The sequence below is a fragment of the Coregonus clupeaformis genome, chromosome 26 (assembly GCF_020615455.1).
Source record: "Coregonus clupeaformis isolate EN_2021a chromosome 26, ASM2061545v1, whole genome shotgun sequence".
NCBI lineage: Eukaryota > Metazoa > Chordata > Actinopteri > Salmoniformes > Salmonidae > Coregonus > Coregonus clupeaformis.
This window is the reverse complement of record NC_059217.1, coordinates 36,833,380-36,857,108: the sequence shown is the minus strand read 5'-3', so window position 1 is coordinate 36,857,108 and position 23,729 is coordinate 36,833,380. Positions and strand designations below refer to the sequence as shown.

The 23,729-nt window shown below is 43.6% G+C and overlaps 1 protein-coding gene across 1 annotated transcript in view; it reads left to right on the top strand.

The window, feature by feature from the left end:
* Positions 1–13,816: 13,816 nt before the first annotated feature.
* The window catches only part of LOC121540701 (tyrosine-protein phosphatase non-receptor type 5), a 27,878-nt gene continuing 17,965 nt past the window's right edge, over positions 13,817–23,729 (top strand). Inside the window, exons 1-2 of the mRNA XM_041849738.2 lie at positions 13,817–14,129; positions 22,543–22,646. The gene's annotated coding sequence lies outside the window, so the exon portion shown is untranslated. The remainder of the gene's footprint in view (positions 14,130–22,542; positions 22,647–23,729) is intronic.

Below are 23,729 nucleotides of genomic sequence, written 5' to 3'. Positions count from 1 at the left end.
CCGCCACCTCATCAGGAGCATGCCCAGGCGTTGTAGGGAGGTCATACAGGCACGTGGAGGCCACACACACTACTGAGCCTCATTTTGACTTGTTTAAGTTAGATCAGCCTGTAGTGTGGTTTTCCACTTTAATTTTGAGGGTGACTCCAAATCCAGAGCTCCATTGATCATTTTTGTGTGATTTTGTTGTCAGCACATTCAACTATGTAAAGAAAAAAGTATTTAATAAGATTATTTCATTCATTCAGATCTAGGATGTGTTGTTTAAGTGTTCCCTTTATTTTTTTGAGCAGTGTATATTATAAGATACACTACATGGCCAAAAGTATGTGAACACCCCTTCAAATTAGTGGATTCGGCTATTTCAGCCACACCCGTTGCTGACAGGTGTATAAAATCGAGCACACATCCATAAAATCTCCATAGACAAACACTCCGTACTGAAGAGCTCAGTGACTTTCAACGTGGCACCGTCATAGGATACCACCTTTCCAACAAGTCAGTTCATAAAATGTATGCTCTGCTAGAGCTGCCCCGGTCAAGTGCTGTCATTGTGAAGTGGAACTGTCTAGAAGCAACAACGGCTCAGCCGTAAATTGGTAGGCCGCAGAAGCTCACAGAATGGGACCACCGAGTGCTGATGCGTGTAGCGCGTACAAATCGTCTGTCCTTGGTTGCAACACTCACTACGAGTTCCAAACTGCCTCTGGAAGCAACGTCAGCACATTAATTTTTTTGAGCAGTGTAGTTTTGTAGGTCAAAACGTTCAGACGCTACAGACGTTTACGTGAGAAGACCGATTTCCAGGATGTCTCATGGTCTGACAAACACAACTCTAGCTCTGGCACCTTTCACCGCAGATGCGAAATTGTGACACTGGCGGATGCCATCGATTGAGAAGCATCCAATGCAAACAAACTCTAGCTTACATTGACTGATTTTTATGGGGATTTTTTTGTTACGTAACTTAGAACTTAGTCGACTCGAGGGGGATACTGGCCAAGTTTTACTGTAATGCCATCTGACTTCTGAAAGGGTTACTGGGTTAGACTCAGACTTGTTTATGACAGAGTGGGAGAGAATACATAAACACAGCGATTTAGGTTAAGATATGTACAACACATGACAGAGTGGGAGAGAATACATAAACACAGTGATTTAGGTTAAGATATGTACAACACATGACAGAGTGAAACACAGAGCCATTTATTTACAATAAGAGGTATATGTACAAAAGTATGTGGACACCCCTTCCAATTAGTGGATTTGGCTATTTCAGCCACACCAGTTGCTGACAGGTGTATAACATCGAGCACACAGTTATGCAATCTCCATAGAAAAACATTGGCAGTAGAATGGCCTTACTGAAGAGCTCAGTAAATCGCCTTTCCTCGGTTTCAACACTCACTACCGAGTTCCAAACTACCTCTGGAATTAACGTCAGCACAAGAACTGTTCGTCGGGCCCTTAGTTCTAGTGAAGGGAAATCTTAACGCTACAGCATACAATGACATTCTAGACGATTCTGTGCTTCCAACTTTGGCAACAGTTTGGTGAAGGCCCTTTCCTGTTTCAGCATGACAATGCCCCTGTGCACAAAGCGAGGTCCATACAGAAATTGCTCGTCGAGATCAGTGTGGAAGAATTTGACTGGCCTGCACAGAGCCCTGACCTCAACCCCATCGAACACCTTTGTGATGAATTGGAACACCGACTGCGAGCCAGGCCTAATCGCCCAACATCAGTGCCCGACCTCACTAATGCTCTTGTGGATTAATGGAAGCAATTCCCTGCAGCAATGTTCCAACATCTAGTGGAAAGTCTTCACAGAATAGTGAAGGCTGTTATAGCAGCAAAGGGGGGACCAACTCTATATTAATGCCCATGATTTTGGAATTAGATGTTCGACGAGCAGGTGTCCACAATACTTTTGGTCATGTAGTGTATCACAGATAACCTCTAGTCGTGAACTATAGTGGCGGTATGTAGTTCTAAACAACATGCTGAAAGTCCAATGAGGAAGTGATATTATCTCTACTGTAGCGAGATGAATGCTTTACTTCAGCCAAATGCAAATCCACTGGTAGATAGATTAGCATCGCTGTCGGCCATGTGACACAGACAGACAGGAAGGCTGCTGACAATAACATTTACATTTGATAGAGGTCAAAGTATCATCTGACATACTGATAACAGTAGACCAGGGGTAGGCAACATAAGGCCCACAAGCCAGATCCAGCCCACAAGCCCATTCAAACCAGCCCGGGTGAGGTTTGATTAAAAGTATTATTTTGGGTGTTAAAAAAACACCCCAGGCCACTCTTGAACGTCTAAACAGAAAGTATGTAGAAATTATAATGGACCTGTACGTTTTCAAATAACTGCCCTTTTTCTGGCCCGCAAATTGCTTTTGACGAACAAATTGGTTCTGAAGAAAATCTGTGTAGCCCACCGCTGAATTTTGAAATCCCGATGTAGCCCTGGAGCCAAAATGATTGCCCACCCCTGCAAAAGACTCTAGGGTTGTCTATAGGGCTGCAGGAAGACACACTGTATTGTTCAGCTTATTTGTTTGTTCCTACTTACATGTACATTTTTACTTAAGGTTAAGAACCATGTTGATGAATATGTAAACACTGATCCAATAAGGTCTGTATAATCAGCTGGATAAATAAAACCTATCAATACTGAGAGTGTGATATAAGCCATTAAGCCCTATGATGCTTCTGCAGTGACAGATGAACACCACTAGATGTCCAACTTTTCCACCAGAGGAACACCATGTTTAGACAAGACCAGGAAAATCTTCATACATTACAGTAGACTGTTGCACACATTTGAGTCTCTATTACTGTAACCTGCCACTATACTCCCCCAAAATACAGATTAGGTTGTAAACAGTTAGAGAGCAGTGCACAGGTTGATTATTCAAGGTTTGCCATTTCTAAACTGTGTACAGCTATGTGATTGGAGAGGATTGCAGTGGACATGATAACATCTCTATCATGGCAATAGAAATGTAAGAATTGGACATGGCGACCAGGGATCCTGTCAACTCAAGGCTGTTTGCTATCAGGCCTTACCCAGTGTCATTGACCTGTAGTGTGTCTACCCTGCCTGCTAATGACCTCTAGGGAAAAATGTGTGTATGCGTGTGTGTGTGTGCATGTTTGTGTGTTCAAACCCATGTATATGCTTCACAAGACTGCATTACCCCACTGAGCTAAAGCCCGCTGAGAGAGAGAGCATGTGTGTTACTGTATTGTTATTTAGCTGTTTTGGTGTTTATAAGAGCAGGGACATACACAGAGACAGAGGGAGAGGGGGAGCATGTGTATTTGTGTTGATGGGTTATTGACTGTGTTTCTACTGTTCAGTTCAGAGCGCTGCCAGAGGAAACTACCATATGGCAGGACAGGAGGGAGGGAGGGAGAGAGAGAGAGGGAGGGAGTGAGGGAGGGAGGGGGAGGAGAGAGAGAGAGAGAGAGAGAGAGAGAGAGAGAGAGAGAGAGAGAGAGAGAGAGAGAGAGAGAGAGAGAGAGAGAGAGAGAGAGAGAGAGAGAGAGAGAGAGAGAGAGAGAGAGAGAGAGAGAGGGGATGACATCTAAACCCGACACGAGGAGCCGCAGTGGCTCAAAGGTTCTTCCTGCAATTCTACACATTTTACCATGGGGTGGAGAGAAAAATGTGCAGTTTTACAAAAATAAAATGCAATTCTACACGTTTTGCAGTAAGGTGGAGAGAAATGTTTGCCGTTCTTAATATGATATCTGAGTGAGACTGACTAACAAAATCAATGTGGGCCCCACGGTCGGTAATTCGACCATGATTACAACAAGTTTAGATGTCTGGCTAGATGAAATGACCAATCCCAAAAATGTTAGCTGACATGGGCTAATTGAGTGACTGTCAGTGAATGACATAACAAGATAAAAACTGCTGATGTACAACCAAATTTTTAAATTGCAACTTGTATATTCTACTATTCTAACTCTCAACAGGAAGTTGAGACATCGACTGAGTTCCTAAACAAGTGGCTTTTTTCATCAGGTGTATTCTCTGGACACTGATGCCATGTACTGTCTGTGGTGGTCTGAACAGTCGAATCTCCGATCTGTACGATTGTATAATTAAGCAATAAGGTCAGAGGGGGTGTGGTATATGGCCAATATACCATGGCTAAGGGCTGTTCTTAAGCCTGGATACAGCCCTTAGCCGTGGTATATTGGCAATATACCACAAACATCCCGAGGTGCCATATTACTATTATAAACTGGTTACCAACGTAATTAGGGCAGAAAAAATAAATGTTTTGTCATACCCATGGTATATGGCCTGATATACCATGGCTTTCAGCCAATCAGCATTCAGGGCTCGAACCACCCAATTTATAATTGACATTGATGGTATTGCACATAGAGTTGCTTTAGACACAGGTGGAAGTGGGCATGGGGAAACGTTCATTGAATTCTTAAAGGATTCCAAGTGCTGCATTCTGAATGGTAGACTATCACCACAAAATGATCATTTCACATCAATATCAACAAAGGGAAAAGCAGTCGTCGACTATATTGTAACACCCCATGACTGTCTCAGTTGAATGTGATTACCTCAACTGAGCTTGTGGAAAGTAAAGGTCCTGAGTGTATTGGCCTGATTGGAGACCGTAGTAGACTACCTGATCATTCAGGTGATGTAGGCTTATCTAAAGAGGTAGGCTCATCTAAGGATGTAGGCTTATCTAAGTCAAGTGCAAATCAGACCAAAATAAGGCCTAGAAACCTACCTGCCCATTTTATTTCATCTGATATGTGCGGCGCTGCTCTTATGGACATTATTGATAACCTGGAAGCCTGCCAGAAAACACAATATAATATTGATCAGTGGTATGGCTGGTTCTGAGATGTACTACATGAGGCAATGGCAGTCTTTACCTGTTAAATCAGTATCATCCAAGCCTAAGAGACTTCAACAAATTGGTCAACCGTATTGGAATAAAGAGAAGTCCTTTAAAATAAGCTCCTAAAATGTAAAGACCAATTAATGAGAAGAGGTTTAAGAGAAGAGTTTAAACAGTGTCAACATATCTTTGACAAGCTAAGGTTCTATAAGAGGAGATTCAGAAGGGGCCAAGCACTGCATTCCGAACACCTGCAAAGTAACAACCCTCAGCAATTTTGCAATTAAATCAATAAACTGGGGCCAAAAAGAGTTCTGAAAATTCCCTGGTTTATGCCAACTAGTTAAAGATCCTTGTCATCCTCTTACTCTGCATAGACAAAATATGATGCGTTTATGAGTTGTGAGTCCCCCTACCATCTCTGCCTAGCATGTGCACAAATACTAAAATGTCAAAACATTATATTTGAGGCCTGGAGCATTTAAATCCAATTCTTATTTGTATTACTTATTCAAAACTATCCATGAATGGCTGCAAAAATACCTAACCTCATATAATTCATTTTCAAAGACACAAGTAGGCCTATCAGATGTACAATATGTGATTACACTGGCAGAACTGGGAAGAAGTAGAATAATAAAATAAGTGTGGGGAATAACAGTAGTGTTCTTGCTGACAAGCACAGTAATGACCCTATATTTTAGCCCATTGTTAAGAATGAGAATTGTTCAACTGATTAGACTATTAAGTAAATAGATAACAAAATCTCCTGAAGACAATATGACATTAATCTGCCCCTACACCCTGACCAAATAATTGTTATATTTATTGTCCCCCCTCTAGAATCGAATTTATACTTTTGGGTTCACAATCTGTTTGACAAAATTATTTTCATAGTTACAAATCAGGTCACCCTATCAAACTTCTCTGCTAAAGATATTGTAATTTAGTTCTGTCTGCTGCCTTTTCGTTGTCACAGCCTAAAAGCCAATTTATGTTTGATCCAAAAATGTGGTAGAAGGTTTCTTATGGAGGGTGATATGCAATTTCAGAGCCTCTGGAGGCATGCAGAGGCCAAATCAAGCTCAGTACCGCATCGCTGTTTGCCTCTCAAATTTTGTAACAATGAGGAGGCTCCGTATAGCTTCGCATTGACATGATTGGTTGATGGTAGGTGGGGGCGGGAGGTCCTGTATAAACACAAACTCACTTCCTTGACAACTTCCTTCACAACACCTCTGCTCGGCTCCGCAAAGTACAATAAGTATATTTGCTCTGACTTCTGCGGAGGCCACATCGCAGTAAATGCTGTATGGCCACTGCAGACATCAGATTGACCATACAGCGACTTTAAAAGCCAATCACCAAACGAGGGGACTAATGCAAGTGTGGATTAAAGCGACTTTAGTACATGCTATCAAATTGCTGCATTCTGCAATACGGACGGGAGTAACAGCAACCTAATTTTGTTGACAACATTGTATATAAAACAGCGCTACCGTGCTGCTCTTTTTACCGTTTTATAAACTCAGTTGAGAACATTCTCTATCCTTTCAGCTCCACTCTCCTAATCCTGAGGGGCGTTTCTTTAAAACGCGCATCCAATCCCCTTGATCCCTTACATAACTAGACCAATCATATGCTTCAATGTGCCGCGGTTCACAGTGCTGTGGTAAGACAGGACAATGGTAGAGGCTCTGCTTGTGACATTACATTGCAGGCGCAGATGCTATGATTTCAAAACGATTTGGAGCACAGTTGAAACGTTAACACACTGACTATTGTGGTGGCCGAACAATGCTGCTGAGATGCTGTGTTGACAAGGAATCCGCTGACACTGTACTTGATTATAATGGTTTATTATATCAAAGATTTCAGCATCAATTTACAGACTTCTGCAGAATCTGGAGAGCAACAAACCCAATCTCAAATATGATCACTCTCCTCGTCCCTTTGTTCAAACATGGTATATATCCTATGTAACATAAGATGGCGTGTTTTGAATAGACCAATCCCTGGCCTCCATATATCCCAATGTTCACCGTCTTAGGGGGCCCCTATAGTAATACTTTCCAGATGTTTCAGCAAAGCAGAGCAAAGTCCATTTAACCAACAATATGGAAACCTCAGCCAAAGCTATAAATGTTCAGATACTACACTATACAATGGACTAATTAGACAAATAAATGCAGTACTTTTCAATGCGTTCATATAAGAGGTGTGGCGTGTGAGCGTAAGAAGAGGGTAAAATGAGTGTCTGATCACGGCCAATATTTTATTGATTTCCAAAATTGGGTAAATAGAGATCTTCTTGTTTTCAAATGGTAAATGTTATGATGCAGTTAAAGCTCCAGTGTCCTGTGGACAGGTAAATGAGTTGAAGACTGGATGGTTTCCTATATAGAGCTCCAGTCTGCTGTGGACAGGTGAATGAGTTGAAGACTGGATGGTTTCCTATATAGAGCTCCAGTCTGCTGTGGACAGGTAAATGAGTTGAAGACTGGATGGTTTCCTATACAGAGCTCCAGTCTGATGTGGACAGGTGAATGAGTTGAAGACTGGATGGTTTGCCACTCCATTTGAAGTCAAACAAGGCTACGTGCTTTCTCCAACTTTGTTTGCCGTTTTTGTAACTGACTTGGCCCAGCAAATCAAGCATGCTAACCTAGGAGTTAAATTAGATTGCACAACTGTGGGGATACTATTGTACACCCAGGCTCTGTCGTAGCTGGCCGCGACCGGGAGACCCATGGGGCGGCGCACAATTGGCCCAGCGTCGTCCAGGGTAGGGGAGGGAATGGCCGGCAGGGATGTAGCTCAGTTGGTAGAGCATGGCGTTTGCAACGCCAGGGTTGTGGGTTCGATTCCCACGGGGGCCAGTATGAAAAAAATAATGTATGCACTCACTTAACTGTAGGTCGCTCTGGATAAGAGCGTCTGCTAAATGACTAAAATGTAAATGTACACAGATGATATTGTCCTCCTTTCAGAGAGTGAGTTTGATTTGTGATGTATGCTGAACACTGTCAATCTCTGGTGTACGAAATGGAGATTAATTATTAACCAAGATAAAACCCAGATTAATCACTTGAGAAGTATTTATGACTTCTCTTTTGGAGCAATGCCCCTAAAGTACACTTGCTCACATAACTGAAAATCTGTAAAGACCATGGCTATTGCACATATTCACAGCTCTATAATTCATGTGTGTCCAATACTGAACTATGCTGCTGGAATCTAGGGTTTTAAAGAATCCCAAACAGCAAACTCTATTCAGAATAGAGCCATATTATGTTTTCTGGGACTGCATAAGTTTGCCCCAAGCTTTGCTATTGAAGGAGACATGATTGGGAGCACTGTGAAATAAGACAGAGAGGTGAAATGATTAGGTTATGGAACCGTCTTATCAATATGACAGAGGACAGAATAACAAACAAGGTTTTCAATTGGGATAAAACACACAACTGCCCTTCGACAAAGGAACTCAATGCTATATTTAAGGAAGCTGATCTACAACATATATTTTGAAACAAGTTACGATGCAATGTCAATATGATCAAACACAAGTTAACGCTTAGCTACAAAGAAAAATTGTCAACTGACATATGGCTAAAACCAAAACTCAGAACTTACAACCAAATCAAAAACAGGTAAGATCCAGAACCTTATGTCACCTCTCACCTAACCAGAAACCAAAGGTCCTTGTGTGCTCAGTTGAGAACCGGGATATTGCCTCTGGCAATTAAAGTAGGTAGGTTCAATGGCATAGATGAAGAAGAATGACTATGACTATGTCTGTGATTTAGTGATGAAGAAGAGTGACTATGACTATGTCTGTGATTTAGTGATGAAGAAGAGTGACTATGACTATGATTTAGTGATGAAGAAGAGTGACTATGACTATGTCTGTGATTTAGTGATGAAGAAGAGTGACTATGACTGTGATTTAGGGATGAAGAAGAGTGACTATGACTATGATTTAGTGATGAAGAAGAGTGACTATGACTCTGTCTGTGATTTAGTGATGAAGAAGAGTGACTATGACTATGTCTGTGATTTAGTGATGAAGAAGACTGACTATGACTATGACTGTGATTTAGGGATTAAGAAGAGTGACTATGACTGTGATGTAGTGATGAAGAAGAGTGACTATGACTATGTCTGTGATTTAGTGATGAAGAAGAGTGACTATTACTATGTCTGTGATTTAGTGATGAAGAAGAGTGACTATGACTATGTCTGTGATTTAGTGATGAAGAAGAGTGACTATGACTATGATTTAGTGATGAAGAAGAGTGACTATGACTATGTCTGTGATTTAGTGATGAAGAAGAGTGACTATGACTATGTCTGTGATTTAGTGATGAAGAAGAGTGACTATGACTATGATTTAGTGATGAAGAAGAGTGACTATGACTATGTCTGTGATTTAGTGATGAAGAAGAGTGACTATGACTATGACTGTGATTTAGTGATGAAGAAGAGTGACTATGACTGTGATTTAGTGATGAAGAAGAGTGACTATGACTATGATTTAGTGATGAAGAAGAGTGACTATGACTATGACTGTGATTTAGTGATGAAGAAGAGTGACTATGACTCTGTCTGTGATTTAGTGATGAAGAAGAGTGACTATGACTATGTCTGTGATTTAGTGATGAAGAAGAGTGACTATGACTATGTCTGTGATTTAGTGATGAAGAAGAGTGACTATGACTATGTCTGTGATTTAGTGATGAAGAAGAGTGACTATGACTATGACTGTGATTTAGGGATGAAGAAGAGTGACTATGACTATGATTTAGTGATGAAGAAGAGTGACTATGACTATGTCTGTGATTTAGTGATGAAGAAGGGAGGGGGAGGGAGGAATGATTTAGTGATGAAGAAGAGTGACTATGACTATGTCTGTGATTTAGGGATGAAGTAGAGTGACATGACTATGTTTGTGATTTAGTGATGAAGAAGAGTGACTATGACTCTGTCTGTGATTTAGTGATGAAGAAGAGTGACTATGACTATGTCTGTGATTTAGGGATGAAGAAGAGTGACTATGACTCTGATTTAGTGATGAAGAAGAGTGACTATGACTATGTCTGTGATTTAGTGATGAAGAAGAGTGACTATGACTGTCTGTGATTTAGTGATGAAGAAGAGTGACATGACATGTGTGAGAAGAAGAGTGACTATGACTATGTCTGTGATTTAGTGATGAAGAAGAGTGACTATGACTATGATTTAGTGATGAAGAAGATTGACTATGACTATGACTGTGATTTAGTGATGAAGAAGAGTGACTATGACTATGACTGTGATTTAGTGATGAAGAAGAGTGACTATGACTATGATTTAGTGATGAAGAAGAGTGACTATGACTATGTCTGTGATTTAGTGATGAAGAAGAGTGAATATGACTATGACTGTGATTTAGTGATGAAGAAGAGTGACTATGACTATGTCTGTGATTTAGTGATGAAGAAGAGTGACTATGACTATGATTTAGTGATGAAGAAGAGTGACTATGACTATGTCTGTGATTTAGTGATGAAGAAGAGTGACTATGACTATGATTTAGTGATGAAGAAGAGTGATTATGACTGATTTAGTGATGAAGAAGAGTGACTATGACTATGTCTGTGATTTAGTGATGAAGAAGAGTGACTATGACTATGATTTAGTGATGAAGAAGAGTGACTCTGACTATGATTTAGTGATGAAGAAGAGTGACTATGACTATGTCTGTGATTTAGTGATGAAGAAGAGTGATTATGACTGATTTAGTGATGAAGAAGAGTGACTCTGACTATGTCTGTGATTTAGTGATGAAGAAGAGTGACTATGACTATGATTTAGTGATGAAGAAGAGTTACTATGACAATTTCTGTGATTTAGTGATGAAGAAGAGTGACTATGACTATGACTGTGATTTAGGGATGAAGAAGAGTGACTATGACTATGACTGTGATTTAGGGATGAAGAAGAGTGACTATGTCTGTGATTTAGTGATGAAGAAGAGTGACTATGACTATGATTTAGTGATGAAGAAGAGTGACTATGACTATGTCTGTGATTTAGTGATGAAGAAGAGTGACTATGACTATGTCTGTGATTTAGTGATGAAGAAGAGTGACTATGACTATGATTTAGTGATGAAGAAGAGTGACTATGACTATGACTGTGATTTAGTGACGAAGAAGAGTGACTATGACTCTGTCTGTGATTTAGTGATGAAGAAGAGTGACTATGACTATGACTGTGATTTAGAGATTAAGAAGAGTGACTATGTACTGTCTGTGATTTAGTGATGAAGAAGTGTGACTATGACTGTGATTTAGAGATAAAGAAGAGTGACTATGTACTGTCTGTGATTTAGGGAGGTCCAGAATGAACTGCACTTATTTTACTGTAGTTTATATGATGATTTGAGAGCTGTGCTGTTTGATAAAATGTTGCAACTGAAATCAAGAACTATTCTGGATTAGAGATTAAGAAGAATTTGAATGGCTATTTAGGAAATAAGTATTTCTGGTTGCAAGTTGTATCTCCAAAGCTTGGACAATGTGACAAGATAAATTGTTTACTTGAAATGTTTTTGTTTTATTTTCTCAGTAGTTTTTCACTGCCGTACGAACATATGTTTATATATACTGTATGTTAAGCCCATGTGGGCTGGACATCCTGAAGATGCATGACACTATAACAATTCAAATAAATCAATCATATATACAGTGCATTCGGAAAGTATTCAAACCCCTTGACTTTTTCCACATTTTGTTACGTTACAGCCTCATTCTATAATGGATTAAATAGTTTTTTCCCCTCATCAGTCTACACACAATACCCATAATAACAAAGCTAAAAATACAAATGAAATATGACATTTACATAAGTCTTCAAACCCTTTACGCAGTACTTTGTTGAAGCACCTTTGGCAGCGATTACAGCCACGAGTCTTCTTGGGTATGACGCTACAAGCTTGGCACACCTGTATTTGGGGAGTTTCTCCCATTCTTCTCTGCAGATCCTCTCAGTCTCTGTCAGGTTGGATGGGGAGCGTTGCTGCACAGCTATTTTCAGGTTCTCCAGAGATGTTCGATCGGGTTCAAGTCCGGGCTCTGGCTGGGCCACTCAAGGACATTCAGAGACTTGTCCGAAGCCAGTCCTGCATTGTCTTGACTGTGTGCATAGGGTTGTTGTCCTGTTGGAAGGTGAACCTTTGCCCCAGTCTGAGGTCCAGACGGCTCTGGAGCAGGTTTTCATCAAGGATCTCTCTGTACTTTGCTCTGTTCATCTTTTAGTCAATCTTGACAAGTCTTCCAGTCCCTGCCGCTGAAGAACATCCCCACAGCATGATGCTGCCACCACCATGCTTCACCATAGGGATGGTGCCAGGTTTCCTCCAGACGTGACGCTTGGCATTCAGGCCAAAGAGTTCAATCCTGGTTTCATCAGACCAGAGAATCTGTTTCTCATGGTTTGAGTGTCTTTAGGTGCCTTTTGGCAAACTCCAAGTGAACTGTCATGTGCCTTTTACGGAGGACTGGCTTCCATCTGGCCACTCTACCATAAAGGCCTGATTGGTGGAGTGCTGCAGAGATGGTTGTCCTTCTGGAAGGTTCTCCCATCTCCACAGAGGAACTCTAGAGCTCTGTCAGAGTGACCATCAGGTTCTTGGCCACCTCCCTGACCAAGGCCCTTCTCTTCCGATTGCTCAGTTTGGCCGGGCGGCCAGCTCTAGGAAGATACTTTTTCCATTTAAGAATGATGGAGGCCACTGTGTTCTTGGGGACCTTCAATGCTGCAGAAATTTGTTGGTACCCTTCCCTAGATCTCTGCCTCGACACAATCCTGTCTCGGAGCTCTATGGACAATTTCTTCGACCTCATGGCTTGGTTTTTGCTCTGACATGCATTGTCAACTGTGGGACCTTATATAGACAGGTGTGTGCCTTTCCAAATCATCCAATCAATAGAATTTACCACAGGTGGACTCCAATCAAGTTGAAACTTGAGTAGAAACATTTCAAGGATGATCAATGGAATCAGGATGCACCTGAGCTCAATTTCGAGTCTCATAGCAAAGGGTCTGAATACTTATGTAAATAAGGTATTTCTGTTTTTTATTTTTAGTAAATTTGCAAACATTTCTAAAAATCTGTTTTCGCTTTGTCTTTATGAGGTATTGTGTGTAGATTGCTGAGGATTTTGATTGATTTAATACATTTTAGAATAAGGCTGTAATGTAACAAAATGTGGAAAAAGTCAAGGGGTCTGAATACTTTCCGAAGGCACTGTATATATCTTGATCTGCAGGCGGTCCTGTTGCCCGTCCCTGACATAAAGGGAAGAAACGGGTGATGATGTAGTAGAGGCTGACTAGAGGGAGGAAGAAAGAGAGGATGAGCAGTAGAGAGAGAGGGGAAAGAGAGAGAGAGAGGGAAAAGAGAGAGAGAGAGAGAGAGAGAGAGAGAGAGAGAGAGAGAGAGAGAGAGAGAGAGAGAGAGAGAGAGAGAGGGAGAGAGAGAGAGAGAGAGCGGGAAAAGAGAGCGAGAGAGGGAAAAGAGAGAGAGAGAGAGGGAAAAGAGAGAGAGAGAGAAAAGAGAGAGAGAGAGAGAGAGAGGGAAAAGAGAGATAGAGAGAGGGAAAAGAGAGAGAGAGAAGAGAGAGAGAGAGAGGGAAAAGAGAGAGAGAGAGAGGGAAAAGAGAGAGAGAGAGAGGGAAAAGAGAGAGAGAGGGAAAAGAGAGAGAGAGGGAAAAGAGAGAGAGAGAGAGGGAAAAGAGAGAGAGAGAGAGAAAATAGAGAGAGAGAGGGAAAAGAGAGAGAGATGGAAAAGAGAGAGAGAGAGAGGGAAAAGAGAGAGAGAGAGGTGGGTGGCGATGCCTAAAACTTGGAAGGAGAAGAGGGGACAATGGGGGTGCTCACTGCTCAGTGATTTGTTATGATTCCTCCCTTCTCCCCCCTCCCTACTCTCTCTCTCTCTCTCTCTCTCCATCCCTCTCCCTCGTTCTAGCTCTGTTGCCAAGGCTACCGTACAGCCTCTTGCTGCATATACCTTGACGAGGCTGTCGCCTGTGGAGCTGTCTCTCTCCTCCAGGAAACAAACAAGAAAACCCGTCACACACTCTCACACACTGATAAAGGGATAACAGTGGTCTCTTCAGATTGCGGTGTGTCCAAGGGTTGAGCTGAGAGGGAGGAAGGATGGTGCTGTAAAGAGAAGCACACCCAGGTAAGAAAGCTCTGCCAGACTAGACCGTACGACGGGGTGATGACTGCCTAGTGCTGCCCCTACTCCCTTTACACCTCCCCTCTCTCTCTCTCTCTCTCTCTCTCTCTCTCTCTCTCTCTCTATCTCTCTACACCCTTCTCTTCCTCCTCTTTGCGCGACAACATGGAGTCAATATCAATGTTTACAGCTGTTTGCTGCTGCGCTACTGACCCTAAAAAGTAGGGAGGGAGCCGTATTGTGTGTGTGTACGCGAGTGCATGTTTGTGTGTGTGTGTGTTTTCTCCGTCAATACTTAATGCTTTGCTACTTTCTTTTATACATATGGATAAATATTTAATCTAATACTGTTATCATTGTATAGTCTAGTGTGTTTGTCTCAGTAAGTATACTGTTTGTGTATGTGTGTACTGTTTCTACATGAAAAATGCAGGAGTTACCAGAGAAAGATGCAACAGCTCCCATCCCTATGGGATTCATTACGGATGCTCTCATACAGCTCTCTCTGTGCAGTTTGATCTCTCTGGCTCACCGTAGTGTTGTACGTGATATGAATGGTGTCTCAGTATGAATGACTACCATAGAGGACATATATTCTGGAGCTACTTTGTCGTGGTTTGATGTAATGTTGATTGACAATGTGAGAGACTGTTAAAAAGGGCGTTTTCATTTCTGAGATGGTGAAGGATGTTACTTGGCTGTATTCAGCTCCATAGTGCTGTTTATTTTCTTCATTGGGGGAATTTATTTCATGTTTATTTATTTATGCATATTTTAATGTTGTTAAAGGGAATCCAGTGTGTGTATGCGTGTGTGTGTGTGTGAGTGTGTGAGTGTGCTTGCTCGCGTGCGCTCGTGCGTGTGCATGTGCATGCGTGTGTGTGAGTGAGTGATCGATCCAAGCTGCTGAGGGAGGCAGGTCTCTGTCTCTCATGTGACCATGGCTCCTGTTACCGTGCCATCATCACTTTCAGTAAGAGCTTCTTCCTCCTGCCTGCCGCGTGTATTATAACAACACCTCTCAATACCTTCCTACCTCTAACCACCTCACCCATTAATACAACACCTCTCAATACCTTCCTACCTCTAACCACCTCACCCATTAATACAACACCTCTCAATACCTTCCATCTCTACCTCTAACCACCTCATCCATTAATACAACACCTCTCAATACCTTCCATCTCTACCTCTAACCACCTCATCCATTAATACAACACCTCTCAATACCTTCCTACCTCTAACCACCTCACCCATTAATACAACACCTCTCAATACCTTCCTACCTCTAACCACCTCACCCATTAATACAACACCTCTCAATACCTTCCATCTCTACCTCTAACCACCTCATCCATTAATACAACACCTCTCAATACCTTCCATCTCTACCTCTAACCACCTCACCCATTAATACAACACCTCTCAATACCTTCCTACCTCTAACCACCTCATCCATTAATACAACACCTCTCAATACCTTCCATCTCTACCTCTAACCACCTCATCCATTAATACAACACCTCTCAATACCTTCCTACCTCTAACCACCTCACCCATTAATACAACACCTCTCAATACCTTCCATCTCTACCTCTAACCACCTCACCCATTAATACAACACCTCTCAATACCTTCCATCTCTACCTCTAACCACCTCACCCATTAATACAACACCTCTCAATACCTTCCATCTCTACCTCTAACCACCTCATCCATTAATACAACACCTCTCAATACCTTCCATCTCTACCTCTAACCACCTCATCCATTAATACAACACCTCTCAATACCTTCCTACCTCTAACCACCTCACCCATTAATACAACACCTCTCAATACCTTCCTACCTCTAACCACCTCATCCATTAATACAACACCTCTCAATACCTTCCATCTCTACCTCTAACCACCTCATCCATTAATACAACACCTCTCAATACCTTCCATCTCTACCTCTAACCACCTCATCCATTAATACAACACCTCTCAATACCTTCCTACCTCTAACCACCTCACCCATTAATACAACACCTCTCAATACCTTCCATCTCTACCTCTAACCACCTCACCCATTAATACAACACCTCTCAATACCTTCCTACCTCTAACCACCTCATCCATTAATACAACACCTCTCAATACCTTCCATCTCTACCTCTAACCACCTCACCCATTAATACAACACCTCTCAATACCTTCCTACCTCTAACCACCTCACCCATTAATACAACACCTCTCAATACCTTCCATCTCTACCTCTAACCACCTCACCCATTAATACAACACCTCTCAATACCTTCCATCTCTACCTCTAACCACCTCACCCATTAATACAACACCTCTCAATACCTTCCTAGGACCTCTAACCTCACTACTGTCTCATCTGGAAGAAAACAACACTGTCATCATAGACATAGTGCATCACTGTATTGTGTAATAGGCAGTTCCCTTCTTTTCTTTTCTATTTTTTATTTATTTAATTCCTCTCAAATATAGTTATCTTCTTGCCTTGTATGCCATCTGCTGTTTTCACTAGTTCAGATCTTGGCACCTCCGCCCCCAGAAGTAAATTGAGTTAACTAGCTAGTGCACACAAGATTAGGTGATTATCCTTCTCCTTAACTCAATTGTACCTTTAATTCTTACCTTTCATGCCATAGTCTCTTTTGGAAATAACAGGTGCAAACCTTTCCCAAGTACGATAGACTTAGTTTATCTGGCTCCTGGTTGGCTCCTCGATGGCTCATGGATGGCCCCTGGATGGCCCCTGGATGCCTCCTGGATGGTTCCTGGATTGCTCCTAGTTGGCTCCTGGATGGCCCCTGGATGGCCCCTGGATGGCTCCTGGATGGCTCCTGGATGGCCCCTGGATGGCTCCTGGATGGCTCCTGGATGGCCCTTGGCCCTGTATTCACAAAGCGTCTCATGCCTGAGTCAGAATAGGGCCAACCGGAGCCATACTGTGCTGGTGTGGATATTTTCTTTTCACATCTTTCCATCAGGTTCCAGCAACTATGGTGGATGTGTAACCAGGCCAACATGGTAAAGCTCGACTCGGCTTGGCTTGGCTCGGTTTGGCTCGGCTTGGCCCTGTAGTGTGAATCAGGCATCAGAGTAGGGGTGCTGATTCAGGATCAGGTCCCCCCTGTCCATATAATATTAATAATGATGATCTAAAAGGCAAAACTGATCCTAGCCATCACTCTGAGACACTTTGTGAATACAGGCCCTGGTCTTCTCTGCTGGGACAGGGACTGTGTGAAGTCTTATACGGTGACATGTCTTTTGTCTATTATGTGAGTGGCTCAGTGGGAGCTGGCTTTGATATCTGCCTCTTTTGTCTCATAATCAAACTTTATTAGGTATGATGTATTGGGTGACTGTCACGCCCTGACTCTGGGGACTCTTATTTGTTGAGTCAGGGTGTGATTTTCTATGTTGTGATTGTCTATGTTGTGTATTCTAGTATGTGTATTTCTATGTTGGCCGGTGTGGTTCCCAATCAGAGGCAGCTGTCGCTCGTTGTCTCTGATTGGGGACCATACTTAGGCAGCCTATTGGCACTAGTGGGTTGTGGGATCTTGTTCCGTGTGAGGTATGTTGTTTGTGTCTACCTTGGACTTCACGTTTCGTTTAGTTTGTTGTTTTGTCGCTTGTTTATTCGTTCCAAATAAACATGTATGCACATCACGCTGCGCCTTGGTCTGACCCGTCCTTCAACGAACGTGACAGAAGATCCCACCAAACGAGGACCAAGCAGCGTGTCCAGGAGCAGACAGGAGATCCTGGAAGGGAAGGGTTCCTGGACATGGGAGGAGATTCAGGCCGGGATGGATCGCCGTCCTTGGGAGGAGACAGTGGAGGCGCGGTATAGAGAGGAGAAGCGGCAACGCAGAAGGCGCCGGCCGAGGAAGAAGCCAGAGAGACAGCCCCAAGAAAATTTTTTGGGGGGGCTAAAAGGGTGGTTGGCGGAGCCTAGGGTTAGAGCAGAGCCAACTCCCCGTACTCACGCGAGAAGGCGTATGACTGGGCAAGCTCCGTGTTATGCGGAGCTACGTACTGTGTCGCCAGTGCGCCGGCACAGCCCTGTACGTCCTGTGCTAGCACCACGCACGTGCCGTGCGAAGATGGGCATCCAGCCAGGATGGGGTGTGCCGGCTCAACGCTCCTGGTCTCCAGTACGCCTCCTCGGTCCCGCATATCCTGCGCCGGTTCTACGTACTGTATCGCCAGTACGCGTGCACAGCCCAGTGCGTCCTGTGCCAGCGCCCCGCACGTGTAGTGCAAAAGTGGGTAGCCAGCCAGGACGGGTTGTGCCAGCTCTCCGCTCCAGACCTCCAGTCCGCCTTCGCAGTCCGGTCCGGCCCGTTCCTGCTCCTCGCACCAAGCCAGTGGTGCGCGTCGCCAGCCCGGTCCGGCCTGTTCCTGCCCCTCGCACCAAGCCAGTGGTGCGCGTCGCCAGCCCGGTCCGGCCTGTTCCTGCCCCTCGCACCAAGCCAGTGGTGCGCGTCGTCAGCCCAGCCCGGCCTGTTCCTGCCCCTCGCACCAAGCCAGTGGTCCCCCTCGCACCAAGCCAGTGGTGCGCGTCGCCAGCCCGGTCTGTTCCTGTCCCTCGCACCAAACCAGTGGTGCGTGTCGCCAGTCCGGCCCAGCCTGTTCCTGCTCCTCGCACCAAGCCAGTGGTGCATGTTCCTAGTCCGGTTCGGCCCGTGCCTGCTCCTCGCACCGGACCAGTGGTGAGTGTGTCCAGTCCGGCACGGCCCGTGCCCGTTCCACCGGTGCCTGGTCCGGCACCAGTCAGCAGCTCTAGTCCGGAGCCAGAGCAGTCCGCTCCACCGGTGCCTGATCCAGCTCCGGTCAGCTGCTCCACTCCGGAGCCAGAGCAGTCCGCTCCACCGGTGCCTGATCCAGCTCCGGTCAGCTGCTCCACTCCAGAGCCAGAGCAGTCCACTCCACCGGGGTCCAGTCCAGCTCCGGTCAGCAGCTCCACTCCGGAGCCAGAGCAGTCCGCTCCACCGGTGCCTGATCCAGCTCCGGTCAGCGGCTCCACTCCGGAGCCAGAGCAGTCCGCTCCACCAGGGTCCAGTCCAGATCCGGTCAGCGGCTCCACTCCGGAGCCAGAGCAGTCCACTCCACCGGTGCCTAGTCCAGCTCCGGTCAGCGGCTCCAGTCCGGAGCCTGAGCAGTCCCCTCCACCGGTGCCCGGTCCAGCTCCGGTCAGCGGCTCCAGTCCAGACCCAGACGTCAGCCCCTCTCCAGGTTCGGGGTCTCCCACACCAGGGTCCAGACAGGGCTTGGAGTATAGTGGGAGGAAGGAGAGGGGAAGCAGCGCGCCGAGGTCCAGACCAGACCAGGGGCGCAACAGGGAGGCGGAGAATAGGTGGTGGTCACGCCCGGAGCCGGATCCGCCTCCGAGGCGGAATGCCCACCCGGCCCCTACCCTGTTAAGTAAAGGTTGTGCGGTCGGAGTCCGCACCTTTGGGGGGGGTACTGTCACGCCCTGACTCTGGGGACTCTTATTTGTTGAGTCAGGGTGTGATTTTCTATGTTGTGATTGTCTATGTTGTATATTCTAGTATGTGTATTTCTATGTTGGCCGGTGTGGTTCCCAATCAGAGGCAGCTGTCGCTCGTTGTCTCTGATTGGGGACCATACTTAGGCAGCCTATTGGCACTAGTAGGTTGTGGGATCTTGTTCCGTGTGAGGTATGTTGTTTGTGTACCTTGGACTTCACGTTTCGTTTAGTTTGTTGTTTTGTCGCTTGTTTATTCGTTCCAAATAAACATGTATGCATATCACGCTGCGCCTTGGTCTGACCCGTCCTTCAACGAACGTGACAGTGACAAACAAAGAACAGGAAGCCCACATAGCACCCCATCTAAAATATTATTTTTATCAACATAAAAACATATCATTCATGAATAATCTTTGATGGGGTCATTTTGAAACCAACTGAATCGTGATCATAGAAAGAAACAGTGTTCCACTGGGCTGGGCTCCCACTCACACTAATTATCCCCACTATAAATGTTTTGTTTGTTTCAATGTTTTCTGGCTCAGAATGCATTAACATTATGGGTGATGAACTGTTCATCGATCCATTAATCTGGCATATTTTAAAAGATGGCCAGCCTTTCTATTGCTGTCCTCTGTTATTGTTGGTCTATTTTCTAGAATGATCTTATGACCAAGCTGGCCTTTGCTTCTCACATTAAAAATGTTTAAAATATGACTGGAACAGTTTTCCTCCAAAATAAGAGTTTATTTTGAATAAATAGCAATAAATGCACGGTCTTAAAAAAGGGAGAGTTAAAATGGATAAAAACAAGGATAAAAGTGAATAGGAGGTATAAAATGAGCAAACACTGAAAGACGTGGCTCTCCTACACCTTTATCCACCACATAACCAGCAGGCCAAAGTGGTGGGAGAGCTGTCAATGAAAACCAATAATAACCAATGCCTGTCCAAAAACATATGAAACACAAAATATATAATTAAATAGATTGTTTGGGTTGAAACGGTAGGAAAGATATAAACTATGGCTTGAATATGAATAATGAAATATTTGGTACCTGGTATACTACAGAATATCAACAAACATTTACAAATCCATTTAAATATGGGGAAAATGTCTTTGTGTTTGAGAGGTAATGATCTCATCCTTATAGATCTCGATCCAAAAGTTTGATTTCTGGGGGGGGTTTTTAAAGAAAGAAAAAAAGCCACCTGGATACTCCTGAGGGTCTTTACCTGCTGCATACTAAAACCCAAAGAAGAAGAACATGTCCCACTATCAGCATGAGTCAAAGCAACCCAACATAGCCCTGTAGAGTAGATAGCCCCTTGTACTCTTATTGGGGTGTAGACTTCTAATGATAGCCTGGGTCTCTTGTCAAATAGAGCAACAAGTAACATTTTTGAAACCATTTTTGAAAACAGCAACCATTAGGATACCAGGCTATACTGAGGCTCTTGTGCTTAGTGCTGTATACGTTCTGATAAACACAATGGATGTACTGCAGCCTAGACCTGAGATGAGTGACTTTAGGACCTACAGAGGAGGCCTACATGAATACATTCCCATTACTTATAGAATGTGAACATATAGAATGTGATGAACATATAGAATGTGAACATATAGAATGTGAACATATAGAATGTGATGAACATATAGAATGTGAACATATAGAATGTGTACATATAGAGTGTGATGAAAATATAGAATGTGAACATATAGAATGTGAACATATAGCATGTGTAGATATAGAGTGTGTAGATATAGAATGTGTACATATAGAATGTGTACATACCATTGTCTCAGTGGTATACTGTACACCTCGCTGTGATACGTGTGTGTTTGTGCGTGATGTATGCTCGTCGTTATCATGGTTACTGAAATGCAAGCTTCACAGCATCAGTGCTTCAAGCAACCTTCACACAAAATATTGCTGCTCGCCTCCTATTCATCCGTTCATCCATAAATCCATCCATCCACTCATTTGTCCATCCACTCATCCGTCCATCCATTGAGATGAAGGACCTCAGTGAACTTAAACCATCGCTTTCGATGCAAAACACTCTCAATGCTGCAACCTGTTTGAGTTGAGGGTTTGTGTGTGTGTGTGTGTTGCCATGACTACTGGCCAGCCTGACTGGCGTCATCACTTCAAACCTTCGCAGCAAGCGGAGAGAGAAAAAGACTCAAACAGCACCTCTCTGTTCAACATCCGCTCACACACACTGTGTGGTCTCATATTCCGCTGAGGTCACCCATTTCAGTAAAGGAGGAGAGGAAATAAAGAGAGAGAGAAAAAAGAGAGGGAGAGAGAATGAGGGAGGGAGGGAGAGAGACAGACAGAGGCAAAGACAGAGACAAAGTGTGACTGAGAGGGAGAGAGGAAAAGAGAAAGAGCGAAACGGATGCATGCATAGCCTACATATTGGACTGGGTCGGTTTGACTGTGTCTGACGTCATTTTAATGTTTTTGTCTGATTGGGTCCGTGTCTTTGGTTGGCGTGGATTGAGAGAGAGAGAGAGAGAGAGAGAGAGAGAGAGAGAGAGAGAGAGAGAGAGAGAGAGAGAGAGAGAGAGAGAGAGACAGAGAGAGAGACAGAGAGACAGAGAGACAGAGAGACAGAGAGAGAGAGACTGACTCACTGACTCACTCACTCACTCACTCACTCACTCAATCCGTGTCTGGTTGGCGTGGATTTCCAGAGAGAGAGACTGGTACATCTCTGGATTACACTGGATTACTAATCTCCTCTTCAGAATGACCACTTTATTTCACTGCTTGTTATTTATTTGGATGGTTCTTGGATTGGATTCATTTACAGTTTAGGATTATCTGAGTTTAAAAACATATTATCTTCAGGAATTATTTTATCATTCTGTTCTTCTTCTCTTTTCCAGGACTGATTCTGTCACACAACATGGCCGACAACTGGTGGTTGCCACGGGATACAGGATTTGACCTGATCATGTGATCTGACTTCCTTCCCGTAGACCTTCCATAAGTAAGTCACCTGACCTCCTCAGACTTCCTCATTGGCTAGATGGGAAGTGTGATTATTCAATTTAACAACTGAAAAGTAAAGTTTCCACTAATTACCACAGCAACAAAGTCAAAAGGGTCTATTATCGTAAAAATTCATGAAAACAAAAATGTGCTTAATTTAAAGTTAGGTATAAGGTTAGTGTGGTTAAGGTTAGGGTTAAGGTTAGGTTTAAAATCCGATTTTAAGAAGCTAAATTGTAGAAATTGGTGGGGTTTATGCCTTTGTGGCTGTGGTAACTAGTGACGACCGAAAAGTAAAAGATGTCGAGCTGTAAAGAGAATGTATTTTACAGTTTTTTCCAACTGCTTACACACGTTTTCAAAACTATGTCTCCTTTTTTCAAAACTCTACACACAATTCCCAAAACTGCACACACAAAATGCTAAATGCCTCACATCTCCTTCAAAATGTAACACTTCATTCAAAATGCCATAAACACATGTCAGAATGAAGCATTTGCATCAAATGGCAAACACTACTTTCATAATAGTAAATTTTTGGATATACCATGTAAACACTGTTGTTCTAAATCTAAAGCCCTTTGGTCTTTCATAGGCTTATATATACATTCCAATACAATGTTCTACAGTGAAAGTAATCTGCTGAGAGGGGTAACAAGTACACTGTAAACACCAATGCAATGTAGAAACAGAAAATATTTATTAGGCCAAACATTACTGTTGTATACAGTAGCATACAACAAAACCATAAACATATGTAAACCAAAAGTATATTCTTTAGAATACAGTAAAGAACACAAAAGTGTGTGTGGGGTCCGTGGGGGGGGCAGTCCAGGAATTGGTAGGCGGGGGGGCAGTCACCAGTGCTAAGCTACGCTTCATCTCTTCTCCGGGCTGGGTCTGGTCACAATACTTCGTCCACATCACAAGATACGTTTTCTCTTGCCAAACATCGAGGGAAGTATCTCCTAGCATGGCGTATCCAACCTTGAACAGAGGCAACCTCTATGTCCCCACATGCGTCCTCCATTGCCTGGAGAAGCGGCACGCGGGCATAGGGTTGGCAATCATACACTTTCCA